General features: G+C 37.0%; 1 protein-coding gene across 4 annotated transcripts in view; it reads right to left on the bottom strand.

Annotated features, from left to right (window-relative positions):
• zgc:171482 (zinc finger protein) overlaps positions 1–18,722 on the bottom strand; it is a 581,354-nt gene that overhangs the window by 70,702 nt on the left and 491,930 nt on the right. For 3 of the 4 annotated variants that reach the window (XR_007934136.1, XR_007934135.1, XR_007934137.1), the window contains 2 exons: positions 4,082–4,248; positions 3,721–3,939 (listed from right to left, as the gene is read on the bottom strand). The exons of the other annotated variant lie outside the window; for it this stretch is intronic. The gene's annotated coding sequence lies outside the window, so the exon portion shown is untranslated. Of the gene's footprint in view, positions 1–3,720; positions 3,940–4,081; positions 4,249–18,722 lie in introns of those variants that run through there. 4 annotated transcript variants of the gene reach the window in all.

The following is an 18,722-nucleotide window of genomic DNA, read 5'->3' as shown; positions in this document are numbered from 1 at the left end:
TCCATTCATTCTATCATTGGAAGTTGGAAGTTATCTTAGAATTTCTAGGCATAAGACTAACCCAGAGACTAGAGAGAGTGAGGTTTGAGATATGGAGCAATAAATGTTAAATTACTTTAATTTATTCCATCAAAAATAATAAAACAGGTCAAATGACACTTTGTAAATTATATTAACCCTCCATCTTTATCTTAATGAAAGTGTTATAGGAAGACAAATGTCCATTCTTCAACTGTTATTAACAAATACTTAATTTTGTACAAAATCAGGCAGAATTACTGAATATGTATGTATTTTCAAAGTGGTGAGCTCTATTATGCCAAAAAGCAGTGCAGAGAGAGGTGCACCACATCCTTGTGTTATTGATTCTTATTAATTAATGTTATTTAGATTTGAGCCAGTTTTCTAGAGATGGTCATAGTTTTTGATGTTTTTTATAATAAAAAAAGTGTCAGAACATACAGTTGAAGTTGGCACCATTATCAGAGCACAGAGGCCACTGTGGAACCTGCAAATTAGTCATTACAAAATAGACATACACAAATTAGTCGACAATTGAACAAATCCTGTTTAAAACTTTGTTTTCTTGTCTTTGACTAATGATTTTGAATGATCACCTTTTTTACATATTTTGTCTTTTCAGTTTATACAGGAAATGTACAGTATATGGTGTGAGAAGAAGAATTGATAATATCAGTCAATTAACTATCAGTGTTGCCTTTGACAATGCTAGTAATTAATTAAAAAAAAATATCAAGACGCCTATCCAGGGATGGCAAATTAATGTAGTGTGTGTGAGGATTTCAGCTTCCACCCACCCAAGAACCTCGGTTTCGCCTTCCAGCTGGGTCACCAGAAATACAAAGAGATATAATACATTTTTGAACAAGGTTCATAAATCAGCTAAAGTCTACATTAAATCACTTTCTCTTTTTCTGCTGTGGTCCAGACGTGGTAACAGACAATATTTCAACAAATAACCCAGACACACTTGTTTCAATAAACCAAATAATACAATTTATACATAATGTAAGGATAGTAGAAGATAGATATTTACAAGTTTCTACCTATATATCAATACATTTAAATATATATTTAAATTTAAATAAATTTAAAATATATGCAGTATGTAGATAGATAGATAGATAGATAGATAGATAGATAGATAGATAGATAGATAGATAGATAGATAGATAGATAGATAGATAGATAGATAGAAATATGGATGAAGGACAATAAAAAACAAACACAAAACATAAAATTACTACAGCTTAGTTGAACTTAATCTGTTCTTTAGAAAAAGGCACATAACAAGAAGTGTGCACATGAGCTGTCACAGTACAAAATGCAACAGCTTGGGTTTTTTCCAGATGCTTTTGTAATGTCACTTGTTAACAGTATGTTCATGGGGAAACCCTTTATTAAAAAGTTCACTAATGCAGAAAAACGAGATCATCGGTTGTCTTGATGTATGGCTTGCAGAACAATTGCAGAATAAATGGCAGACAGATTAACAGGTCTTTAGGCATATGGTATCTGCCGGCATAGTTAAAAACTTCACTCTATTTCTATGCAAATGACTGATTCCAGGAAGTTTTGGGTTCTCCCCTCATAAATATGGTTTAGTGTAGGAGATGCTTTGCTCCTTTTGGGTCAGCTTTCTTCAGTATGTGAAAGGAAGTTAAGCAAACTTTTCTTTCTTTTGTTCAGGAGCTCTTCTTCTTCTTTGAACTGGTCACACCTTCTGGTTATGGGCAGTACTGCTGTTTTCATGTAGTGTCATTTTTTGGCTGTCAAAGTTTATTTCTGCTGGGAAGCTGGTAATCAGTCACCTCCTGTCTTTTGGAAGACAAACATGTGACTTTTATGTACGGTCTCCCTCATACTCATGCACTTGCTATTCCTCAGCAAGGCTTAAATTTGTAGACAGCTTGTCCAGCTCAAAAAGAGAAAAGTCTTCCACTCTCCCAGTCCAGCTCCAAATTGCCACTCAGATTAAAAGGCATCACTCCAGCCTTTTCAACAGCCACACCCTAAGCAATGGGGTCCCTTCTATTGAAAGCACAAGTTACAGCCAGGTTGAGAGCAGTGAACATACATGGAAATCATAGATTTGGTGTGTGCAATGATTTTAAAGGAAGGAGTAGAAGTATTACCATTGGTTTCTTAGGTGTACATAAGCCAATCCCTTTTGGTTGACAATTGGTGCAAAGGTTTGTCCTTCAAGGTTGACAGTCATTGACTTATGGATCTTTATTCAAGGCAAGTGTTTTTACTGGTAGCACAAGAAGACATCTCTGGGGTGTCACTTTGCGATTGATCATTTTATCAGATAAGCACCAGAGGCTGCATTCCAAAGAGGACCTGTAGAGAGAAAACTGAAACTCTTACTGGAATGAAAAGTGTCTGGCAGTTTGCTTTTCGACAAAAAGTGCTTGGCTGCCAAAATGTGAAATGTCAGGGTGTCCTATATTGTGGTACAGTGATCCCTCACTATATCGCACCTCGACTTTCTCGGCTTCACTCCATTGTAGATTTTAAACGTAAGCATATCTAAATATATATCACAGATTTTTTGCTGGTTCGCGGATTTCTGCGGACAATGGGTCTTTTAATTTCTGGTACATGCTTCCTCAGTTGGTTTGCCCAGTTGATTTCATACAAGGGACGCTATTTGCAGATGGCTGAGAAGCTACCCAACCAGAGTACGTATTACGTATTAAATAAAACTCCTCAATGATATACGATATGCTTCCCATGCGGTGTTTTGCATACTTGAAAGCCCGAACAGCATGTATTGATTTTTGATTGTTTGCTTTTCTCTCTCACTCTCTCTGACATTCTTTGCTCCTGACAGAGGGGGTATGACCAGAGGGGCTGTTCGCACACTGGCCTAGAGGATACGGACACTTCTCTAAAAAATGCTGAAAGACTACCTTCACATTGCTCCCTTCCTTGCAGCTGCTTTGTCGGGCAGTGCTTCGCATACTTAAAAGCCAAACAGCCCTATTGATTTTTGCTTGTTTGTTTTTCTCTCTCTCTGTATCTCTCTGACATTCTCTGCTCCTGATGCGCACTCCTTTGAAGAGGAAGATATGTTTGAGACGGAATGTATGTGAGATGGAACTGTCATCTCTGTCTTGTCATAGAGCACAGTTTAAACTTTTGACTAAAGGGTGTCTAGAGGGCTCTAATAATGTTAAAAAACGTATTTAGAAGGCCGTAAACAGGTTTTCTATGCTCTAACTGCGAAAATATTCGATTTATAAATAAAGAATCCTACTTTGCGGAAATTCATTTATCGTGGTAGAGTCTGGAACGGATTAACCGTGATAAACGAGGGTTTACTGTAATATACATTTTTGTTTAACTTGAGAAATATTTTAAATGTTGTAGTACTGCTTTGTGAGACATAGGTAATTCAGTTATATTTACCAAAAATGTCCAAATTCCAAGTTATTCTACGGTTCTTGTCAATGGATTCTTTAAGGTTACATTGTTCACAGAACTGATTATTTTCAGGTAGATCACAATATGCTGAAGTTCCATTTTGGAGATGAAACACTTGTATGATCAGATATTGTCAAAGAGGCTTAGAGTTAGAGGCAGACATGAAGACAGATGGAGAAATGTGTGAGACTAGAATCAAGAAAGCAACTTTGCAAAATGAAGAATAGTATTGTGGGACTGATGGAAAGGTGAATGAGACTGGTGGAAGGATGTACTTTGAATTATTTAAGGGTGTGTGGTTGAGGGATGGTTTCCCTTCTGTGTGGTATCAATGTCCATTCCTGGTATCCCTTGCTGTGGTAAGAAAATATGTTGGCAGATCACTTCAGTTAGAAAGACACATACTGTATCTCAGCAGAAACAAGAAGCAAATACAATCCAGTTGTATTCACAGCAACTCTGGGCATCCTGTGTTCAAAAATGAGACTTCTGCAAAAAAACCTTAATAACCAGAGCGATAATAAGATGAATTTAAACTGAGCACACTCAACATAAATATTAATACATATTTCAACTAGTTAAATAATACATGAAAGTGTAAATTAAACAGATGAATAAAGTAATAACAAACCAGGCACTCACAGAACAAGAGAATTGAGGGAAAATTCTCCTCATGTTAGAACTCTCACACATATTCTGCCACAATGAGAGATGAGGCAGATTATTATGAAAGGGATCTCAAGAAGAAGCATCATCTAACGATGCTAACCAAAAATCAAATCCAATTTGTTGTCAAGCCTAAAAGTAACTGGAAAAATCAAAGTCAAAAGGATTAAAGCCCAGGGTCTTAACCATCAAATCATTAAACAAAAATGCACTCGCAATAATAAAGATTTTATCTGCAACTCTGGATGACCAACAAGTCTTTGTGTTGACCTTTACGCCTAATTATTTCTGACATCACTTTCTGTCATTTGAGCTAGTCACTTACCAAAGAAAAATGGTGGTGCCTATAATAGAACAATATGGAATTGTGGGAAGACATTAAAATTTTTAAAATTTCATTAAAAAAGCATTTAAACAAACAAACAAAAAAAATCAGAAACAAATTCTGCATTATTCAAAACCACAGAGTAAAAAAAGAAAAACCAGGAAAAAAAATGTAATATAACATGAAAAAAAGAACTTAAAACAAAACCAAATTATAACAACAAAAGGTTACAGAGAACCCTAGAGCACTCCTGAAAGTTTGGGTAAATGCCAGCAAACATGGTGAATAAACTCAAGAGAAACAGAAAAACCGATATACATTAGAAGGCATAGCGGAATGATAATGGAAAAAGCATACAAGGCAGTAAAAATTGATAATTGCTAAATACAGAGGAGGTATAATAAAACCAGGAGAATATATTGTCTCAATAGCAAATATGCAACTTCAGCCTTTAAGAAAATAACTTAAACAATGAAGGTTGTGCTACAAATAATTCATTGACATATGCTCCAACATTTGGTCCCAAAAGCCTCTCAATGGCATCAGAAACTAGGTCAATACTACCATGTTTAAGATTTGATTGGCTTCTTAGGTATATCAGAGGAACTGACACGACGTCCACCTGCTCACAGTAACAGAAGTTAAAAGTACGTGAAAATATTAGCAATGTACAGAGACATCTGCACTGGCACATCACATAGTCTTCAAGGTTCCCTTTATTTTTAAATTGGAATCTTGTTTATTTCATTTTATTCAGTTTCAGTGGTCTTGCTTGCATCCTTTTCTGGTTTTGAGAGTGATATCAAATTATACATAAATCTCATATCATGTAGTTGCTGACAAAATGACAAACACTTAAGGCACCTTTGGGGAATCAGAAAAATTAATTTGATTAAGCAGAATGCCAAGGACTGCAGCTCATACCATTGAAGCCAAATCTGGATTTACACTTCAGGAACTTCAGAATTTCACATCATCCACTGTGCCACCCTGAGCGAACTCTATTAGTTTATCATTTGCTTCAAGAGACACTCATGGTGCCAGCAACAAGAAATTGACATGAAAAAGCTGGGTCAAGTGTGTAGAAAAACAAGATGACTAAGTTGAAAAAGAGGACCTTTAAAGCTCTGAATGGTGGTAATATCAGTTTTAATCATTATTTAGCATGCATTTGTATTGTACAGTTGACTTGTGTACAAATATATAACTGCAAACATAAAAACAGTATTTTACTCTAACATAAATACCAAGGATGAACAATTATGATAATAAAAAATATTTTTAACAAAACAAGCACAACATAAAGCCTACCTACAGTAGGCTAGAAATGGCCATAGGGTGAAGTTAGTCCTTGACTGCTCTCATGCTTCCGACTCGTATATTTGCCCTACATTAAAAACAGGCAGTATCAGTGAGCCTGCTAGACTTTCTCTGTTTCCTTGCCTCCCTGATTATGAACATTTAAACTGTACCTTGGGCTTGTTTCTGAGGTAACTCTGGCATCGCAATTTAGAACGCACCATTTTCATCTGATGTTATTGCGTTGTTGTTAAACCATATAATTGAGTAAAGATGGTCTTTCAGTCTTTTGCATGCTTTTTTAAGTTATTTCATTACCCTAATGAATCTACACAATTATTGTGTCTCCCATGATCTTCAAGAGTTTCTCACAGGTTCGGCTCATAGTAATTATGGGGAGTAAAATGAGGGAGTTATGCAATCACTAACCATGCATTCATTTTCTTATTGAGCTGACCAGAAAAGGCCCAACGTTGATGTCACCCAAAAGCTTCACACCGCAACCCTCCCGGTCCTGACTAGATGTTAAGATCTACCGCACTTGTAAACAAGGCCAAATCGAAAATCAAAAATTAAAGTCAAAGCACAAAATGAAAACAGGAAAACAAACTATTAGAAAATAGTCAGAAAGAAATGATTGACAAAATGGTGTTTTAAATACACCAACTCGGATAAGGAATTTGCTGAAATGGTGATCTTTAAACCCGTCCTGTTGATACTGCCAGCTGACTACCTCTGAGGTCATGCCCCCTTTACAACGCAGAGCTGTCCTAATGAAACGATGTAAATAACCAAAATACCATTGAAAACAGCGCACAAAAATTAACACAAAACATAAAACTCTGATCATAAAGCATTGATGTCAGATTCAAAATTAGTGGCAAATAAAAAAGAGTTCTCAGACTTGTGAAAAGACAGAAGAGAAACACAGAAAAAATTAAATAAAGACTCTATTCATAACACAAGAAAAAAAGCACACTAAAAACATAAAGGGATCCATGCTCCAAATCCTGCAATACAGTATATTGGCTGAGGGCGGCCCTTCAGCAATGACATCGGGGGCCCCACCTCCTAGGGTTCAACCCAAAAATACAAGAGACACAAGAGAACAGAGAAGCACAATACATAGACACTACATAATAAATAAACAAAAGAATATTAACTAAAAATACATAATTTTAACAAACGTGAAAAATAATACTTAAAAGTTAACAAAGATGACAGAAATAAAGGAAAATAATTCAGAGAACAACCCCTGGCTGTAATATAACTCCTTTGCCCTAAGTGACCAAAAGATGACAGCATCTTGATAGTCTCTGGTGTACTTGCCTATAGCCCTGAATTTGATTGCCAAGAATCTACACTTTCAAGGCTCTGATTTATAGGTGTGCCATGACTGTCTTCTGAGAAGAGGTTTCTTGTTTCTTCTCTGGGCAGGGCAATGTTTTTGGCCTTCTGTCTACAGTATAAGATCAGCACAGATGAAAAGAGAGATGTTAAGTGTGTGATATTAGGGGCAGCTTCTCCCTGGGTTCTGCTATACCCTTGAATGTCATTAGGGCAGAGAAACTCATTAGGGACATCAGGACAGAACTGTGCCCAAGCTCTGATGATGGTGCAGTGGTGAAAATGTTTGGCTGTTTCAGGCTCCTTTCATTTTTTATCATTACAGGTAGTCCCCAGTTTATGGACATCCAACCTACGACTTATGAACGGGGCAGCAGCTGCAAAGCATGCGCCTCAGTAACTGCCGCTCTATCATCTTTGGCCTGGGGACGCTGCAAGCGGTGGCTGGACAGAGGCTGGAGGGGGTGATTTCGCTGCTCGTGCAGTGTAGTGTCCCTCGGGCGGCTCCCAGCGGCAAGCGGTGACCCGTGGATCCATAGTTACCGGGGCCACAGCTATTGCTCATGTGCAGGACGGAGGCTTGATGGGGTGGTTCGCTGCCCGCCCATCACAAATGGCTGCCCCATTCGTTCTCAGTGGGAGGCTGGTAATACTGCATGCGGTGACCCGGTTGTGGCTGAACGGAGGCCAATGAGGGTGAACGGGGTGCTGGAGGTAGCACTGTAGTGTGCATCAGGTGGCTGCCTGTTGAATGGGGCAGTGGTGGGCGATTCACTACCCGCCTTTGGCCGCACCATTTTCGTTCTCGGTGAGCGAACGCTGCAGGCAGCACACTGTAGTGGAGGTGACTGTGTGGTGGGCGGGTGATGAACCGCCCCTCGTCACCCCATTCATTCCCAATAGCAAGCCTGCTTGTACTGTTACACACATAGCAGGAAGTTGTCTCTTGTCAGTACATCAGACGTGTTGACGACAGGTGCCTTCCTGCTGTAATAATGTGTACAGTACTGTGCAGAAGAGCTCATCTTAACCTTTTGTCTTCACCCTTCAAGAATGTCTCTGAAACACAAATCTGATACAAGTGTTGGTGATACAGTAAAGAAGAAAAGGAGGAAAACCATCACCATTGAAAATAAAGTAGAAATAATAAAAAGGTCAGAGAGAGGTGAAACCCCATCATTCATTGGCAGAGCACTTGGTTACAGTCGGTCAACAATAGCATTTATTAAAATAATGTACCTGTTCCGACTTACAAACAAATTCAACTTAAGTACAAACCTACAATCCCTATCTTGTATGTAACCCGGGGACTGCCTATATTGAATTGAGCTGGACTCTTGACATCTAATCCACACTGAAGAAGGTAGCAAGGGCACCTTATAGCCATGAGTAATGAATAAAGTATTATACGGACATTATTATATACTCTGTTTATGTTGTGTATTATTTCTCATTATTGAATGCAAGCGCTGTTGGTTTGTCTTACCCTTTTTTATTATCTCCACAAGCACAAATTAAAATTCCAGTGAGCTTATTACATACTGTACAATTTACCTGACTCCTTAACATATGAGGATTACACGTAATACTGACAGTGAGATTTGCTCTTTTCTCCCTCAGGCACTCTTGAGCCAAAAGCACTCGGTCATATCAGTAAAGCATTCTAATCATCATTCTGTGTAAAGGGGCCATGAAAAGGGTCTTAACTCATCCATAACAAGGAGTACAGCAACAGTATTGGAAGGCTGAATAGGAAGAACTAGCAGCTGTTCTGGTAGGTCAATGAAGGAGAATAATTGCACAGTACGACTTAAGGTACAGTGCATATTGATTAAATTAAAGCAGAGGTGTAATCTGAATACTGCAGCAGCAGAGTTTATATCTCCTGCCTGCTTCATTATTGATCCCCAGTGCCAGCTGAAACAGGGAAAGGAGGAGATGTTTCCAGTTCATTACCTTCATCCCTCCCAGATGGTTTTATGGAAGACACCAAGCTACAGGATCATTTGATAAAAGGAAACTTCTCGAACAAACATGACTTACCCTTGGCTAAGCTAGGGAATCTTTAATATGCTGCAGGCTTTATATATTATACAAGAGGCCTTGGGAATTGAACTATTGCAGATGGTTAAGCAACACAATTCTGCTAACTGATATTGTTAATGAAAACAGCTCTGAGAAAAGATACAGTGTTGGTAAAATTTATTCTGTTAACTTCCTCATGTGCCACCCTAGCCTAGAACTAAAAGTACCAATGAAAGATCTATAAAAATAATGACATTTACTGTATTTACCAAAAAAATACTAGAAAGGCAGAAGATATTTGAGAGAAAGGGCAGTAAATACAAAAAGTAGTAGCAAAGACTGTCTTATACTCCCCTCCAATATCACCTGTTCTGACTCCAGAAGGAGCCTTTGCCCAATTCATCTCTTACTCTAAACTCAACCTCCATTTTCTTCTGCTCCATTGTCAGCAGTCTATAGCTAAACAATATTGTGACCAGACATATATTGTGAGGATCCATTTGTGTTAATCAGAGTTGCTTTGTTTTATTACAGTATGTGCTTAAATAAAACTTTATCTTTATATGTATACATTAAGTACTATTTGTAAAGGTGTAAATGCACTTTGAGCCTGAACTCAGTGAACAGTGTTACACACAAAAAACGTAATTAAATTAAATATACTCAAGGTATGGCTTTATATGCCTCCAACACTTCTATGGCAGTCCCTAGGGCTAATCTTAGGGTTAAGAATGTTCCCTAGATAGTCATGTGGTCTACCATGTGCCATGATCACAGGCCAGAACTATAATGGAAAGGGATTGAGGTCTCCAAAAAGTGCCCCAAAAGCAGACCAGACTTTCCACTGACCTGTCCAACAAAATTTTCTCACCACCAACTAGCCAGCCCACAATTCCTAGCTGCAGGCTTTTAAGTTAATGCCTTAAAAGATTCTGGCTTGACTAGACAAACTGAAATGAAGAATCATTATAAATAAAAAAATTCTCAAAAGAACATAAAAGGACGTGCCTAAAAGGCAATCCAAAGTAAAGAAGTACCAAAAAGCAAAATCAACAGCAGAAACAATCAGAAAACCATTACATTTAATGGAAAGCAAAACTCACATAAGACACTGCCAACACACTCAGTGTGCCACTACCTGAGATTCTCTTCACTGGATCTTAAATAGCCAGAGGGATTTCTTGGGAGTGGTGAAATCAGGACGGCCACTCCTCTTGGGGAATCGCCCACAAAGCAAGAAGAACATAAGAGAACAATACATTGCACATAGATTTGAAATAAAACAAGCATAGCAATATTCTTCAAAAAAATTAAACAGTATAAGCACAGGGCAAATATTTTCCAAAACATTACTTTACCAAAAAAAAAAAACTTAACCAAAAGGAATTTATATATATAATTTATGCATAATATATATAAATTACTTTTGGTAAAATTAGAATTTTGCTACTCATTGTTATATACAGAATATACAAGGTGAAATGATCACAGGGAGAATGCAAAAGTAACACATTAATAAACAGAAAGTAAAGTATGTTTCCCAAGGAGTATAACTACATAGACTGAAATCTCTGTTGGTGAGGTGGCCCATCCACTTGCCAATGCTCGTGATCCACTAGGCCTCAAGCACAAAACACTCTCCCTTTCATCTCCTGCTCTTCTACTAACCTCTGGTTTCACTACATACCTTTAACTCAACACCAAGATCACATTGTCACTGGCAGGGAGAAGCCTTACCCGAACCTATTTTTTACTTTTGGTATCCGGAGCCTTCGGGAAGTCCTGAGCTACCCTTTGCAACACTTTTTTTTCCGGTATCTTTGTGTATTCATTCTCTGTTAAAGAGCCAGACACCTTTGGTAGGTCCCACACTGTCTAAATGTCACACTATGGCACACCATACCATGACAGCTGTTTATCGACAATGGTACAGTGGGTTCAGAAAATATTCAGACCCCTGAGTGGCCAGCTATATCAAGAGTCTTGGTTTTTCCAAACTTCTTCCATTTAAAAATTATGGAGGTCAGTGTGCTCTTAGGAACCCTCAATGATGGAGGAGTTTTTTTTTTCGCCTTCCCCAAATCTGTACCTAACCACAATCTTGTCTTTAAGCTCTGCAGGCAATTCCTTCTACCTCAAGGCTTGGGTTTTGCTCTCATGCACATTATCAGCAATGGACCTCATATAATGAAGATAGGTGTGCACTGTTCCTAATCATGGCCCATCAATTTAACTGACCACAGATGGACTCCAAACAAGGTGCAGAAACATCTCAACGATGATCAACAGAATGGATTGCACCTGAGCCAAATATCAAATGTCATCACATTATCATTGTGGTATTTCAGTTTTTCAAATTGAGTAAATTTGAAAAAACTAAAATCCTGTTTTTGCTTTGTCATTCAGAGTTATTATGTATTGCTTGATATGAGAAAAATTAATTTAAATGATTTTAGGACAACGTTGCAACATGGCAAAATGTGAAAAAATGAATAGGTCTGAATACTTTCTGAACCATATTTGGAAGGGCTCTTTAATTACCAGTGTGGACTCCTCTTTTAAAGGAACGAGCCTTCCAGACACATGACCTGCCACTTGCCAGTCCAAGGACTGTCTGCTGCTATCCACCTTTTGCCAACCACGCAGTCTGCTACAATATACTGTACATAAATCTGGCTTATTTTTCCACAACCATGAAAGATGGATTATTCTGACTAAGAACCTCGTGATGAGGCATTGCTGTGAATGGTGCAATATATAATAAACTATCTTGTCTGCTGTCTACTGTCAGTTCATATTTATTTCAGTAGACATTTCTGTTTTTTGTAAACAGTCTTGTACTGAATGATCTTACATTTAAAATTGTCATTTTGAATTGGAGTAAATGCCCATGCAGTTTTGCTTTTTTTCTAAAAACTTTGTCAAAACAAGGTAATTAAGAGCATAAGTTTAAAGTCAATCAATCCATTTAAATAGTTTCTAAAGAATGAATTCATTTCACTGAACCAGTGTAGGTGTAAATCATAATTTGTCCTTCTAAATATGTATATAATTTATCTGTCACTGTTATCCTTTCTCTGAGAGTTACCTGCATTTTACAAGCCATTTCAGTGGAAATTATAGATCAATATTAAACAATAAGGCCAGACAACACATTTTGTTCTGTGTGCCAGAAGACAATAATAATGTGCATATTACTAACATTCATTAATTTTTCATTCTCACTCTGAGTACAAATGTAGGACAAAAGAATTTAATAAAAGTGAAAAATTCAATTCAAAATATGAATTAGCTTCTAATTAAAAGGATGGCTAGATAAATAGCAGCCACTGTGACTCTCCGGGAAATGAGACTAAGTGAACCCAATCTGAGGTGATGTAGAAAGTAGTAAACGGAAAGTTCAATAATAGACAAAGATTATATTCTCATTAGAAGATGAACTGTGGTAAACACATGAACCCACTGTGGCTCTCAACAACCTGAATTCAGCAGCCCTCATCTAGTGTACTGGTGCCTGAACGGTCATTGCTGGGTCATCCTGCTTCTCTACTGCAATTATTTCTAATAAGCTATTTATACAGACAGAGGTTACAGCAGTGGGCACTATTTTAGTAATCCTCCTATCCAAACAACAGCAAGGAGACTAAAATGTACAAAACAGTAACATAACACAACATAACATGCTCAGACCTACTTAATCCAACTGAAGAAACTAGGCTGTGATGAATAAAGGGGGAACATAAAGCATCATATTAAACAGAAAGAAGTAATAAGCCTTTCGTCCCTATGCATCACTCTGTCAACTAAATGGAGTAATTCACTCACCAGTCCACCTAACTGTACAAAAAGCACTTCCTTATAGTCTGAGCTTACTTCCTCTCACGTGTTCCAAAGCCGGTGCCAAGAAAAGTTTTCTGGGGTGGTCTTAAGCAATGCTATTTTTGTTAAAATGGAGCTGCTTACTCATGTGAAACTACTTTCACTTTTGGTCTCAATAAAAACTGCAGTAACAACTACTCTGTAGTAAAACTACTATTATAAAACCAGAGTTATTCTTTTATATTTTAAAATCACTGCTCAAACCAAAATCACAATAGATAGATAGATAGATAGATAGATATGGCTGTTTCGTAGACTTCCTCCTATGTTCATCTTCCTTAAAATAGTACATGTCAAATACTAGTGACCTCTGAGACAATGAAAAGGAGACTAGCCTTAGAGGCAGAGGTTCAAAGAAGAAGCCATATCTGAAACTGGAAAATAAAAAGAAAAAATTAAAATGGGCAAAAGTTTGGAAACACCTAGAAATCCACTGGCTAAAGAATATGCCATTGTTCCCATTTTAATGTTTTCTTTTCACTGTTTCCGATAATTGGTATTGTGACTGTGATGTTCTTATCCTCTTGTGAGGCTGTTCAGCTGGACCTTCTACTTCTATTTTTATACTGATTAGATTTACTTTGTCTTCTTCTGTCGAGACAGTAACAGACACCTTTGTATAAAATTTTTAATTTCTTGGCAATTTGTCAAAACAACAATAGAGTGACATATATCTTGAAACAGCAATAGGCTGACATGTTTCTTGAGAAGGCTGTTTCTTTTTGTCCATTTTTAAACCCAGAATGGAAATTCAGAAATGCCAGCACTTTGCCACCCAAGAAAAGACATTTTACTTGCTTGATTGAACAGACTAACATGTTTTAGCTGGGCTAACACAATAACAAAGGTTTCTCTAATAACTAATTTGTATTTAAAAATAAGCTTAGTCAGTTTGCCATTAGGACACTGGAGTCATGACTGCTGAAAATGGGGTTTTGCAGTCACATGTGAATAATAAATTCAAGATCAGCCATTTCAAGCAGTGATAGCCATTTGCAACATTGATAATATCTTAGCAATATCCTTAAATCAATGTAATGGTACAGTACCTTGGAAGGATTTTAGGGTGACTCTACCTAAAAAATTCAAATACTTTTATTGCCATACCCAGATTTTTTGTTATGTTGACCCACACATATGTCCTCCATTTCTGCTCTAGTTCTCTAGATCTCTTATTCTTAAACCCACTTGGCCTAGAAGGAGAAATAGCCAAAAATTGGAATGCACTTGAAGTTGAGACTACGGATTCCTACATCACTCAGGACTGATTGCTGCTGTGCTACACTTCACCTATTACAGAACGTCTCCTCTTTTTCTATATCCCAGGTGGCAAAAAGGAGCAAGGAAAGTAAGGGAAGTAGGTAATAAACTTTTATTCAGTAATTGCATATTTTAAAATTGTAAAATATCCTTAATGTGCCAAGAAAAGCAAATAAAAGGGTGATGAAATTCAATTATACAACATGACTATTTGAGGAGATGTCAATGCTAGCCTACATACACAATTGTGTGTGGCTTTTGAATGTCTTCAGGATGTGTTCTTTCTGCTTCTATTACTTCCTGGATCTTCTCTTCAATTCAATAGATCAGGGGTAGGCAACGTCGGTCCTGGAGTGCCACAGTATGTGCAGGTTTTTGTTCCAACCCAGTTCCTTAACGAGAACTCAATTATTGCTGATGAAGCACATATTGCTTAAGTGACATTTTAATGCTTCATTTTAGTGGTCTCGCTTGTTAAGGTTCTCCAACCTTAATTGCTTATTTCAATCTTAAACTGCTGCATTCAGTGTTTTAATTGCTCCTTATTAGCAATAAGATGTAAAACAGGGGTAGGCAATGTCGGTCCTGGTGAGCCGCAGCGGCTACAGGTTTTCATTCAACCCAATTGCTTAATTAGAAACCAATCATTGCCAATCTCAGACCTTATTTAATTTTATGGCTTGTTAGTCTGTGCAATGTAAGGCTTTTATATCGTAGATTTTTTTCCTTTCCAAGGATATCATCCAAATGATTTGAAGCCTAAAACAGATCATTTTCAGTCTGTCACATTTTTCTATTAAGTGTTTTATTAAATCAAACCGTGCATGATGAACACACACAGATGTAATTGGAAAAAAGCTAGCTGGAGAACTGCTGGCTGCTTTGTCTTTTACATCTTATTGCTAATAAGGAGCAATTAAAACACTGAATGCAGCAGTTTAAGATTGAAATAAGCAATTAAGGTTGAAGAACCTTAACAAGCGAGACCACTAAAATGAAGCATTAAAATGTCACTTAAGCAATATGTGCTTCATCAGCAATAATTGAGTTCTCGTTAAGGAACTGGGTTGGAACAAAAACCTGCACATACTGTGGCACTCCAGGACCGACGTTGCCTACCCCTGCAATAGATGATAGAATGATAAAAAGATAGAAAGAAGACTTTCAATTTAATCTGATGACTTTTTAAAGCTTGCCAGGGCCAAGGTGAACACGTCTAGCAACTCTATATACTGTACTTGCTAATGTAAATTGAAAAATATTTGAAATGTTTTCCTGAATGACATTAAAGAATAATTCTTTCATATAAATTTTCAGAATTTCTTTCATTATGGCAATGCCTCTAGAACCTTCTTGCTGACAACTTCACTTGGGAGTCCAGGACAGTTTGTATTGTGGAGAGCTGGCCTAAGCTGAGCTGAGTTGTTGTCCATTATAAAAAAGCAAGTGACCCTTTGACATCACTATGATTTTTGCCTTACTGGAGATTTATTTGTGGTTCCTGCATTTTTATGTTTATGTTTTATGAATCTGAATGCTTTTTAATTTTTTCACTGTACTGGAATTACTGATTTTCTTGCTTTTTTCTTCCCTTAGGGGTTTGAAGATGCAAGAAATTTATTTCTGTAATTCCTTTGAAGTTTTAGGGATGTTTTGAATCTGAGGTTCTTAAACATTTCAATCTGAGGACCCAAAAAAGAAAATCAATGCAATCATAGGACACAAGATGAGGATTATTAGCATGACAGTTACACATACACAAATAGAACTGCCCACATAATGAAAAAACATTAAAAACAGTAAAAGTTTTTGTTATCATTTAAGCATATTTCTGATATGAACATTTCTAAAACAGGAATGAGGAAAGAAATAAAATAATACTTAGAGAGAATAGACTTCTGAGGTGTATCACTATCAGTGTAAATGTTTAGTGTAAGCTTTACTTAAGCTAAGGGAAATAATTTTTTCTTTATAACAAGGTGCAACACGAGGATACGGTAGCACAAATGGTCATTTAACTTGGTCACTTTATTCATGGCCTTGGGTAATGAATAAAGTAGCCTAAAAGAATTAATCAATACCTTTTATTTACCTTGGCTTAAATAACCTAATTTTTTTAAATAACATTTTTTAAATGAGCTTCATCAGTAATACGTTCTTCTAAATAAGTTTGCAAGTTGTTGATAAACTGAGTACAAAAGCATAAGTCGCCTAGTTAATTGATACATTTTGTATTTTATAAAGTGTTAGGCTAAATCTTGATGAAGAACTTGCCGAATAGTCCTGTTTGAAATGTTTAATGTTGCTAACTGATGCGCTGAATGTCCGAGGCTCCACTTTACAGCCTTTCTTACTCTTGTGTGCAGTTTTGGTCTCCAGGCTACAAAAAGGACATAGCAGCACTAGAAAAGGTCCAGAGAAGAGTGATTAGGCTAGTTCCAGGGCTACAGGAGTTGAATTATGAGGAAAGATTAAAAGAGCTGAGCCTATACAGTTCAAGCAAAAGAAGATTAAGAGGTGACATGATTGAAGTGTTTAAAATTATGAAGGGAATTAGTACAGTGGATCGAGACTGTTATTTTAAAATGAGTTCATCAAGAACATGGGGACACAGAAACTTGTTAAGGGTAAATTTTGCACAAACATTAGGAAGTTTTTCTTTACACAAAGAACGATAGACACTTGGAATAAGCTACCAAGTAGTGTGGTAGACAGTAAGATTTTAGGGACTTTCAAAACTCGACTTGATGTTGTTTGGAAGAAATAAGTGGATAGGACTGGCAAGCTTTGTTGGGCTGAATGGCCTGTTCTCGTCTAGAGTGTTCTAATGTTCTAATATTTTGATACTTTCCAGTGCTCATGCTGTTCTCAGTGGTGTAACAAACATGTCCTTCAGAAAGTCAGTAGATGGAAATTTATCAAACCAGTTTAAAATAGTCAGGAGAAGGAATTTATTCCTGTTTAATACAAAATCTTGTTTGTACCTCTGTTACAGATTTATTATATATTTAATGTGTGCAATAATGGTGAACTCCAAATGAGGCACCACCCAGCTGCACATGACCACTGAAGCTGCATTTAGCATAACACAGAACTTTTTACTGTAATCCCCCACCATACTTGTCTCAACCCTCTACAGCACCCTGGAAAATATTCACATCCTTGTGCCCACCAATCCTATTTAGTTTGACATTTAAAACTAACTCTGTGGTGCCTTCCCCTTATAAGCTTGTGTGTTTTATTCCCTCAGTTTGACTGATGCTTGCTGGGACAGGCTACAGCTAACTCATGCTCGAGATAAGTAGGTTTTGAAAATGAACGGATGAATGTTTCACAATTTGGTGGCATGGGGAATATTTATAATATTGTAGTATTATAGAAACAAAAGCTCTCTGTGAGACGACAATGGCATTGTTTGTTGGCTATGTCTCAGATCACATACTATCATATAAAACAGTATGCTAAGTGTGGGATGGGGTATATCGGTTGCCCCTGAGATTGTGCTTGGTCTGGGTCAGCTAATTTTAATGCACAATCATTTGGCGACCTATCATGAACATGTCTGCGATCCATAGTTTAAGAAGCACTGTTTTAAAAGGCCTAAAATTATTTTATGTCTTTTACGCCACCATTTTGTTTTAAATTGGTGCTGTCATTTTTGATGGAATTTGTGTATACCTCTGTCTTCATCACTGTCTGTCACAACCAAGAGGCACATTGCATGACGTCACTGTAGCAACAGTATAAATGTCATGCAATTCTTGGTTGTACAAGACTGTTTTCAGAACAACTAAAATATTTTGCAGTGGTAAAAGTGTGTGGATTGACTGTTACGTTTAGTAATTCTCATAAGTCTCTTTGTTTACAACTTCTTCTCAGTTTATTGGGCTTAGTTAATCTGATTTTGTATTTTTTGGATTTTGTTAATGACCCCTTCTTGTACTTTACTATGATTTTGTCTCATCCATCTTCAGGTCCACGAAAAAGTAAATAAAATCTGCCTTTATCATCTCATCTTGGGTAGAAAATTATTAATAATTGCACTGCTAGTTGTTTTTTTGCCATCTTTGCCACCATTTTGTTTTGTTTTTTGTATATTGACCTTACTGTTTGCTAGGCCTGTTGTCTGCACATTTAAGGTGATTGCACACAGTTGTCTTCATTGAAGTTTTTGTATAAACTAATATTAAACCATGCGCTATGTGAAGATTTTGGTTATGGATTCAATGTATAGTTTTGGCTAGGAACCTTTTGCTTTTGTTTTTGAGACTTCGTTTTGGTACTTTCATTAGGTTTTTGTTGATTTCCTGATTATTATTTTTTTGGCATCGCCCTTGAATTTTGTGTTTCCATCTCCTGGTCCATTTGCTTTTTTCAGGCTGTTTGGAGTAGCCTTGATTTTTGTATTTGATGTGGGCATAATACTGTTTAACTAGGCTGGTCACACTGAAGACGGCACAAACATTTTTAC

This window comes from Erpetoichthys calabaricus, chromosome 2, assembly GCF_900747795.2.
Source record: "Erpetoichthys calabaricus chromosome 2, fErpCal1.3, whole genome shotgun sequence".
NCBI lineage: Eukaryota > Metazoa > Chordata > Cladistia > Polypteriformes > Polypteridae > Erpetoichthys > Erpetoichthys calabaricus.
Note: the sequence above shows the minus strand (reverse complement) of the source record. Positions and strands in the feature narration are given on the sequence as shown.